Raw genomic sequence first — 9,989 nt, forward strand, 5'->3', positions numbered from 1 at the left:
TTTCCTGTTCTTGCCACCAAAGTGGATAACCTCACATTTATCCACATTAAAGTGCATCTTCCATGAATTTGCCCACTCACCTAACCTATCCAAGTCACCCTGCATCCTCGTAGCATCCTCCTCACAGCTAACACTGCCGCCCAGCTTCATGTCATCCGCAAATTTGGATATGCTGCATTTAATTCCCTTGCCTAAGTCATTTCTATATATTGGAAACAACTGGGGTCCCAGCACTGAGCCTTGCGGTACCCCACTAGTCACTGCCTGCCATTCTGAAAAGGTCCCATTTATTCCCACTCATTGCTTTCTGTCTGCCAACCAATTCTCTATCCACATCAATACCATACCCCCAATACCGTGTGCTTTAAGTTTGCACACCAATCTCCTGTGTGGGACCTTGTCAAAAGCCTTTTGAAAATCCAAATATACCACATCCACTGGTTCTCCCCTCTCCACTCTACTAGTTACATCCTCAAAAAATTCTATGAGATTCATCAGACATGATTTTCCTTTCACAAATCCATGCTGACTTTGTCCGATGATATCACCGCTTTCCAAATATGCTGTTATCACATCTTTGATAACTGATTCTAGCATTTTCCCCACCACCAACATCAGGCTTACGGGTCTATAATTCCCCGGTTTCTCTCTACCCACTTTTTTAAAAAGCGAGGTTACATTAGCCACCTTCCAATCCTCAGGAACTAAACCAGAATCTAAAAAGTTTTGAAAAATTATCACTAATGCATCCACTATTTCTTGGGCTACTTCCTTAAGCACTCTGGGATGCAGACCATCTGGCCCTGGGGATTTATCTGCCTTTAATCCCTTCAATTTACCTAATACCACTTCCCTACCAACATGTATTACCCTCTGTTCCTCCATCTCACTAGACCCTCAGTCCCCTACTATTTCCAGAAGATTATTTATGTCCTCCTTACTGCAGACAGAACTAAAGTACTTGTTCAATTGGTCTGCCATGTCCTTGTTCCCCATGATCAATTCACCTGTTTCTGTCTGTAAGGGACCTACATATGCCTTAACCAATCTTTTTCTCTTCACATATCTATAAAAGCTTTTACAGTCAGTTTTTATGTTCCTTGCCAGCTTTCTCTCACAATCTTTTATCCCTTTCCTAATTAAGCCCTTTGTCCTCCTCTGCTGGACTCTGAATTTCTCCCAGTCCCCAGGTATGCCACTTTTTCTGGCTAATTTGTATGTTTCTTCTTTGGAATTGATACTATCCCTAATTTCCCTTGTCAGCCACGGGTGCACTACCTTCCCTGGTTGATTCTTTTGCCAAACTGGGATGAACAATTGTTGTAGTTCATCCATGCAACCTTTAAATGCTTGCCGCTGCATATCCACCGTCAACCCTTTAGGTATCATTTGCCAGTCTATCTTAGCTAATTCACATCTCGTACCTTCAAAGTTACCCTTCTTTAAGTTTAGAACCTTTGCTGCTGAATTAACAATATCACTCTCCATCTTAATGAAGAATTCCACCATATCATGGTCACTCTTACCCAAGGGGCCTCGCACGCCAAGATTGCTAACTAACCCTTCCTCATTGCTCAATACCCAGTCTAGAATGGCCTGCTCTCTAGTTGGTTCCTCGACATGTTGGTTCAGAAAACTATCCCGCATACATTCCAAGAAATCCTCTTCCTCAGCACCCTCACCAATTTGGTTCACCCAATCTATATTTAGATTGAAGTCACCCATTATAACTGCTGTTCTTTTATTGCACGCATTTCTAATTTCCTGTTTAATGCCATCCCCAACCTCACTACTATTGTTAGGTGGCCTGTACACAACTCCCACTTGCGTTTTCTGCCCCTTAGTGTTATGCAGCTCTACCCATATCGATTCCACATCCTCCTGGCTAATGTCCTTCCTTTCTATTGCGTCAATCTCCTCTCTAACCAGCAATGCCACCCCACCTCCTTTTCTTTCATGTCTATCCCTCCTGAATACTGAATATCCCTGAATGTTGAGCTCCCATCCTTGGTCACCCTGGAGCCATGTCTCTGTGATCCCAACTATATCATATTCATTAAATCTGCACATTCAATTCATCCACCTTGTTACGAATGCTCCTTGCATTGACACACAAAGCCTTCAGGCTTGCTTTTACAACACTCTTAGCCCTTATATAATTATGTTGAAAAGTGGCCCTTCTTGATTTTTGCCCTGGATTTGCCGGCCTGCCACTTTACTTTTCACCTTACTACTTTTTGCTTCTACCCTCATTTTACACCCCTCTGTCTCTCTGCACTTGTTCCCATCCCCCTGCCACATTAGTTTAAATCCTCCTGCACAACAGTAGCAAACGCTCCCCCTCGGACATTGGTTCCAGTCCAGCCCAGGTGCAGACCGTCCTGTTTGTAACGGTCCCACCTCCTCCAGAACTGGTCCCATTACCCCAGAAATTTGAAATTTCAAGCCACATATTCATCTGAAATATCCTCCTATTTCTACTCTGACTAGCACGTGGCACTGGTAGTAATCCAGAGATTATTACCATTGTAGTCCTACTGTTTAGTTCACCTCCTAACTCCTTAAATTCACCTTGTCGGGCCTCATCCCGTTTTTTTCCCTATATTGTTGGTACCTATGTGCACCCTCCCACTCCAGAATGTCCTGCAGCCGCTCAGAGATATCCTTGACCCTTGCACCAGGGAGGCAACCTACCCTCCTGGAGTCTCATTTGTGGCCGCAGAAACGCCTATCTATTCCCCTTACAATCGAATCCCCTATCACTACAGCTCTCCCACTCCTTTTCCTTCCCTCCTGTGCCGCAGAGCCATCCGTGGTGCCATGAGCTCGGCTGCTGCTGCCTTCCCCTGATGAGACATCTCCCCCAACAGTATCCAAAACAGTATATCTGTTTAGGAGGGAGATGACCTCAGGGGACTCCTGCACTACCTGCCTACTGCTGTGCTGTTCAGTGGCCACCCATTCCCTTTCTGCCTGTGTAGCCTTTACCTGCGGTGTGGCCAACTCACTGAACGTACTATTCACGACTTTCTCAGCATCGCGGATGCTCCCGTATGAATCCAGTCGCAGCTCCAGCTGCTCAATGCAGTCTGCCATTGCGGAAAGTTGATTAGCAAAAGGGATACCAGAGGATCATGGGACGGGAGGCCTAGGGAGAAAGAAAGGGGGAGGGGGAAGCCTAGAGGATGGGCAAGGAGTACAGTGAGAGGGACACAAGAAGAAAATGGAGAGAGAGAAAAAAAATTAATAATAATAAACAAACAAATATCGGATGGGGTACAAAGGGGAGGTGGGGCATTAACGGAAGTTAGAGAGTCAATGTTCATGCCATCAAATTGGAGGCTACCCAGACCGAATATAAGGTGTTGTTCCTCTAACCTGAGTGTGGCTTCATCCTGACAGTAGAGGAGGCCGTGGGTAGACATATCAGAACGGAAATGGGACGTGGAATTAAACTGTTTGGCCACTGGGAGAACCTGCTTTCTCTGGCGGACAAAGCGTAGGTGTTCAGCAAAATGGTCTCCCAATCTGCGTTGGGTCTCACCAATATATAGAAGGCCACACTTGGAGCACCAGACACAGTATATCACACCAGCAGTGTCACCTCACCTGGAAGGACTGTCTGGGGCCCTGAATGGTGGTGAGGGAAGAAGTGTAAGGGCAGGTGTAGCACTTGTTCCGCTTACAAGGATAAGTGCCAGGAGGGAGATTGGCGGGAAGGGACAGGAAGGGACCGGGGGGGGGGGGGGTTGAATGGACAAGGCAGTTGCGTAGGGAGCGATCCCTGCGGAAAGTAGAAAGTGGGGAGGGGGAGGGAAAGATGTGCTTGGTGGTGGGATTCCGTTGGATATGGCGGAAGTTACAGTGAATTATGTGTTGGACACAGAGGCTGGTGGGGTGGTAGGTGAGGACAAGGGGAACTCTATTCCTAGTGGGGTGGCGGGAGGATGGGGTGAGAGCAGATGTGCGTGAAATGGGAGAGATGCGTTTGAGGGCAGAGTTGATGGTGGAGGAAGGGAAGCCCCTTTCTTTAAAAAAGGAAGACATCTCCTTCGTCCTGGAATGAAAAGCCTCATTCTGAGAGCAGATACGGCGGAGACAGAGGAATTGAGAGAAGGGGATTGCATTTTTACAAGTAACCGGGTGGGAAGAACACTAAGAAGGTCTCAGTTTATATTCAGGAATTTTAAATTTCCCATGTCAACAACCCCATTATTTTTACACATTTCCTTAATCAGATTGCATATCTGTTCCTCAATGTCCTGGTGGCTATTAGGGGGTCTGTAGTGCACAACACATAGGAGCAGGAGTAGGCCATCTGGCCCGTCGAGCCTGCTCTGCCATTCAGTAAGATCATGGCTGATCTGGCCATGGACTCATCTCCACCTACCTGCCTTTTCCCCATAACCCTCAATTCCACGACTATGCAAAAGCCTATCCAACCTTGTCTTAAATATATCTACTGAGGTAGCCTCCACTGCTCATTGGGCAGAGAATTCACACAGATTCACCACTCTCCAGGGAAAAGCAGTTCCTCCTCATTTCCGTCCTAAATCTACTCCCCCAAATCTTGAGGCTATGTCCCCTCGTTCAATCCCTTCAATCCCATCAGTGTGATTGCACCCTGCCTATTCCTGAGTTTCACTGAAATGGACTCAGTTTTTGACCTCTCCATTATGTCTCCTCTGAGTGCAGCTGTGATATTGTCCCTGACTGGTAATGCAACACACCCCCTCTTTATCTCCTCTTCTATCTTTTCTAAAACTTCAAAAACCTGGTACATTAATCACCCATTCCTGCCCCTCTCTCAACCAAATTTCAGTAATGGCTATAACATCGTAGTTTCATGTTCTAATCGATGCTTTAATTTCATCACCCTTACCCATAATACTCCGAGCTGTACCCAGAATGATTCTACACCTTCCCATATGTCACCTCTTTCTAATGATTCGATTTAATTTTTTGCCAACATAGCCACACCACGCCTTCGGCCTACCTGCCTGTCCTTTCGATACAATGTGTATCCTTGTATATCAAGCTCCCAGCTATAATCTTCTTTCAGCCATGATTCAGTGATGCCCACAATGTCATACGTGCCAATCTGTAGCTGTGCTACAAGTTGATCTACCTTATTCCGTATACTGTCTGAATTCAAAGATAACTCTTTCAATCCTGTATTCATCACATTTTTTTGATTTTTGTCCCCCTTTTGTATTGCAACTCATCCCATTGACTGCAGTTTTGCCCTGTCATCAGCCTCTGCTTGCTAGCAGTCTCACAAACACTGCCTTTGTTTGTAAACCAACAACTCGATCCTCACCCTTCTCTCTCTCCATTTAATTATCTATTAGAATTAGAAACTGCGGATACCATTAAATTTTTAGGAATTTAGTTTGATAAAATACTCAAATGGTCAACACATATTAAAGAAATAATAACCAAAAGTCAGAAAGTGCAAAATGTTATGAGGTGTTTAACAGGAAAGGAACGGGAAGCTCATAGGAAACCCTTGAAAGCAATATATAGGATTAATAAGATCAATACTGGACTAAGGAAGTATGGTATATGGACCAGCATCACACTGTGTGCTCAATAAACTGGATATATTTCAAATTCAAGCATTAAGGTTAATCAGTGGGGCAATGAGGACAACAGCAGTGGTGGCAATGCAGGTGGAGTTGGGAGAGACACCTCTGGAACTGAGAAGGTCACAGCTTGTGTTAACATATTGGGTAAACCTACAAGGGCCTGGAGAACATCATACAAGTAAACAGCTTTTAGACCGATGCTGGGAAAAGGAAAGAAGGAAATTCAGAAATTTTGCACGGACTATTGAAGGGAAAGCAGAAAGGACAGGAATTAGTAACAAGGCAGCGAGTGATACAGTACCTTTTCCTGGGCTGACTCCATGACTGTGTGAAGCATCAGAGGTGGATCCTAAATTATTCAGAAAGAGATGGAAAAGTAGAGAAGTCAACTTAAATCAAGATATAGTTGAATGTTACGTAAACAATAATAATTATGGATATTTACAAAATTACACAGATGTTTCAAAAACAGTAATAGTAGATTAGGGGTTGGACTGGTAGTGCCTGATTTTAACATGAAAAAGCAGGTGAGGATAAATGATGATTTCTCAGTGTATACAGGTGAAATGACAGCTGGACTACAGTATTCCCTTTGCAGTGGGTGGAGGAAGCGAGTCTGACGAGATTTGTAATATTGTCTGATTCAAGCACAACAATCAGGAGTCTAAAAGATTTACATTCAGTGGCAAAACCAGACATTGTATGTGGGATAATACAAACCTTATTTCGACTTGAAATAGTATCCAGAGAGAAGTGGGATGGTTGAGGAACGCAGGAAAGAGCAGGAGGGAGGAAGTGATAATATCGAGACTGAGGTTTGGGCACAGAGGGTTAAAGTACATTGTTTTTCATAATACAAAACATGGGAGGTGTGAATATTGTAATCAACAAGACATAATCAGAAAAGCGAATAGACCAATTAAAAGTTATCACAGAATAAAATACGATTTAAAATTAACAGCATTTTCCTGAAAGAATCACAGGATTATTGCTTTAAATAGTAGTGCAGTTACTTCAGAGCACAGGTCTTTTTTTTCTAAAAATTGATACAAATATAAATATGTGGATCAAGATACGTTGACCCACACTCCAGTTCAGAAGGGGCAGCAATGGACCTTAAAGATTTTTACCAACCGCCATAAACGCCTCAGAAACCTATCGGCTATTGAAAGGCCTCGATGGGGTTGATGTGCAGAGGACGTTTGCGAGAGTGTCGGGATGTAAACATACCCAGATCATTCCCGCCTTTCGCCGTTTGCCCAAAGAAGAGCGAATAAGGCATCAACAGAGTGTTCGTCAGGCAGATACGGTGAACCAGACGTCCAGCTTCCTGTTCCGTTCCTTACCGCCATTGTTTAAAAGGACCTACGGGTCCTGACAAAGGGTCTCGGCCCGAAACGTCGACTGTACCTCTTCCTTGAGATGCTGCCTAGCCTGCTGCGTTCACCAGCAACTTTGATGTGCGTTGCTGCGGCCCTCCCACCTGTTTTACAGAGGATGAGAGACACATGCAGACCGCCTGCCGCTGTTGGTTGCTTGGAGGCGGCACCTTCCCACCCATTGTTTTGCGCGCAGAGCCGTCATACGACTTGCTCTGCCACGGGTCAAATTGTTTTAAGTCATGCGGAGGTTGAATTATTATTTCCGCACGGTATTTCTGAAGCCTTGAGGAACATTGGGAGCGAATTTGCCATTTGATGGTCACATGTTGTGTTGTTTTTAAAAAAGAAAACGATGTTTAATGGCAGTTGCGATTCTCTTCCAAATAATGAAATGGAGACACTACGTACCCAAGCGCCTCTGCGCGTAGAATAAGCTCTATCTCGAATGGAACTGGAGACGAAGTAGGGTTGAGATCTTTCATGTGGACTGAAAGACAGAGGGGAGGTGACCGGGGTAAAGAGGCGAGGGAAGGGGTAGAGCAGGTGCTGTCAGGTGATAGGGGCCGCCAGGTGAGCGGGTGGACGGGCAGATGGGGAATGGAACAGTAGCAAAAGGCTGAAGATAATGGAATCTGATGGGAGAGGAAGGTGGAGCATGAACTAAAGGGAGGGAGGTGCGGAGGGCAGAGGGGAGTAGTGGGGACGGGAACCAGTGGGATGAGTGTGTGGGTTGTGTCACGGACTGGTATGGAAACACCCTTGAATAGAAAAGCCCACAAAAATGCATGGATACAGTCCACTCCATTACAGGTAAAGCCCTTGTTGTGACTGTGAACGAAGTCACCAGGGAGACACTGAAGCTGGTGGTGATAGAAGTCTTTATTCAGCAAAACAAGCAGCAGGCATCATACTCCAGACACTCTTAGAAAAAGAGGCCTGCCTGACCCAATATTACATGACATTTTTATATGCTAAATATGAAATGTAACAGCAGGACAATTCTGTATTTACAATGCATCCAGAATGCTCCCTTTGAATCATATATAATTTTCAAATACCTCCATCTTCACATCCACACTCCAGACACCCAAAATGAATGTTAATTCCCCTGACTCTGGGCACATTCATGCTCATGCAGGTATCTGGGGTCGAATCTGGAGTTTCCTTGTTTGCAATCTACCCCATTCTGCAGCTCCAAGAACACCATTGTTCTGGGTGCAATTTAAACTGAATCTACAATCCATGTTCAATTTGAAGACTGGTTACTGTGGAAATTAGTATTTACTACATACCATCACTCCAGAATACGTCCTCACAGCCATCCACACGGTTAAGCACATCTCCAAGGGATGCTGTTGCAGGAAAGCAGCATCCATCATCGAGCACATCCACCATTCAGGACATGCTCTCTTCTCACTGCTGCCATCAGGAAGAAGGTTCAGAAGCCTTGTGTCCCAGACCACCAGGTTCAGGAGCAGTTATTACCACTTAACCATCATGCTCTTGAACCAGAGTGGGTAACTTCACTCACCCCAACACCAAACTGATTCCATGAGACCATTAAGATATTGGAGCAGAGTAAGGCCATTCGGCCCATCGAGTCTGCTCCACAACCTGTGGACTCACTGTCAAGGACTCTACAACTGATGTTCACAATATTACTTATTTATTATTTTGATTTATTTTTCATATTTGCATATTTTCTTGTCATTTGAACATTGGTGCATTATCCATCTTTGTTGTTTGCAGATTTTTGTTGAATCTATTCTGTTTTTTAAATATTTACTGTGACTACCTGCAGAAAATCCGTATACCACTTTGGATACTTTTGTGGGGATGACCTCCTGGAGGAATGCCACGGCAAGCGGGTTACAGGCACTGAGCATGGGACTGTGGTGCAGAAGGGAAAGAGAGAGAAGAAGGGAGTGGTAGTGATCGGGGACTCAATAGTGAGGGGAACCAACAGGAGATTCTGTGGACGTGAATGGGACACCCGGATGGTATGTTGCCTCCCAGGTGCCAGGGCCAGGGACGTCTCAGATTGTGTCCACAACATTTTGCAGGGGAAGGGAGAGGAGCCAGATGTCTTGATACATATTGGTTCCAATGACATTGGAAGGAAAAGCAAAGAGGTCCTGAAAAGAGATTTTGGAGAGCTAGGCAGAAAGCTGAGAAGCAGGATCTCCAGGGTATTAATTTCTGGATTACTGCCTGTGCCACGCGTCAGTGAGGGTATAAACAGGATGATTTGGCAGATAAATGCGTGGCTGAGAAGCTGGTGCAGGGGGCAGGGCTTCAGGTTCTTGGATCGTTGGGATCTCTTCTGGAGGAGGTGTGATCTGTTCAAAAGCGACGGGTTGCATCTGAATCCGAAGGGGACCAGTATTCTCGTGGGCAGGTTTGTTAGAGCTATTGTGCAGGATTTAAACTAATTTGGCTGCGGAATGGGAACCGGAGTGATAGGACTCAGGATAGGACGGATGGTGAAAAAGTGAAGATAGTGTGCAGTCACCGTCAGGAAGGGCAGGCAGGTGATGGGATATTGTCACAGCTAACAGGCTGAGTATCAAAACGTTAGGGATGCAAAATCAAAAAGGGTAGCAAATATAGCATTCAGGGTGTTGTATCTCAATGTGCAGAGTATAAGAGATAAGGTGGATGATCTTGTTGCACTGCTACTGATTGACAGGTATGATGTTGTGGCCATCACTGAATCATGGCTGAAGAATGGTTGTAGTTGGGAGCTGAATGTCCAAGGTTACACATTGTATCGGAGGGATAGGAAGGTAGGCAGAGGGGGTGGTGTGGCTCTACTGGTAAAGAATGGCATCAAATCAGTAGAAAGATGTGACATAGGATCAGAAGATGTTGAATCCTTGTGGGTTGAGTTAAGAAATTGCAAGGGTAAGAGGACCCTGATGGCAGTTATATACAGGCCTCCCAACAGTGGTTAGGAGGTGGACCACAGATTACAACAGGAAATAGAAAAGGTGTGTCAAAAGGGCAATGTTATGATAGT

At 45.1% G+C, this 9,989-nt stretch overlaps 1 long non-coding RNA gene across 1 annotated transcript in view; it reads right to left on the reverse strand.

Moving 5' to 3' along the window:
* Positions 1 to 7,126, reverse strand: part of LOC140204458 (uncharacterized) — a 31,793-nt gene extending 24,667 nt beyond the window's left edge. The window contains exons 1-2 of the long non-coding RNA XR_011887622.1: positions 6,819 to 7,126; positions 5,890 to 5,937 (exon numbers count right to left, since the gene is read on the reverse strand). This is a non-coding gene — a long non-coding RNA (uncharacterized lncRNA). The remainder of the gene's footprint in view (positions 1 to 5,889; positions 5,938 to 6,818) is intronic.
* Between the last annotated feature and the right edge of the window lie 2,863 nt (positions 7,127 to 9,989).

The sequence above is a fragment of the Mobula birostris genome, chromosome 10 (genome assembly GCF_030028105.1).
Source record: "Mobula birostris isolate sMobBir1 chromosome 10, sMobBir1.hap1, whole genome shotgun sequence".
Classification (NCBI taxonomy): Eukaryota; Metazoa; Chordata; class Chondrichthyes; order Myliobatiformes; family Myliobatidae; genus Mobula; species Mobula birostris.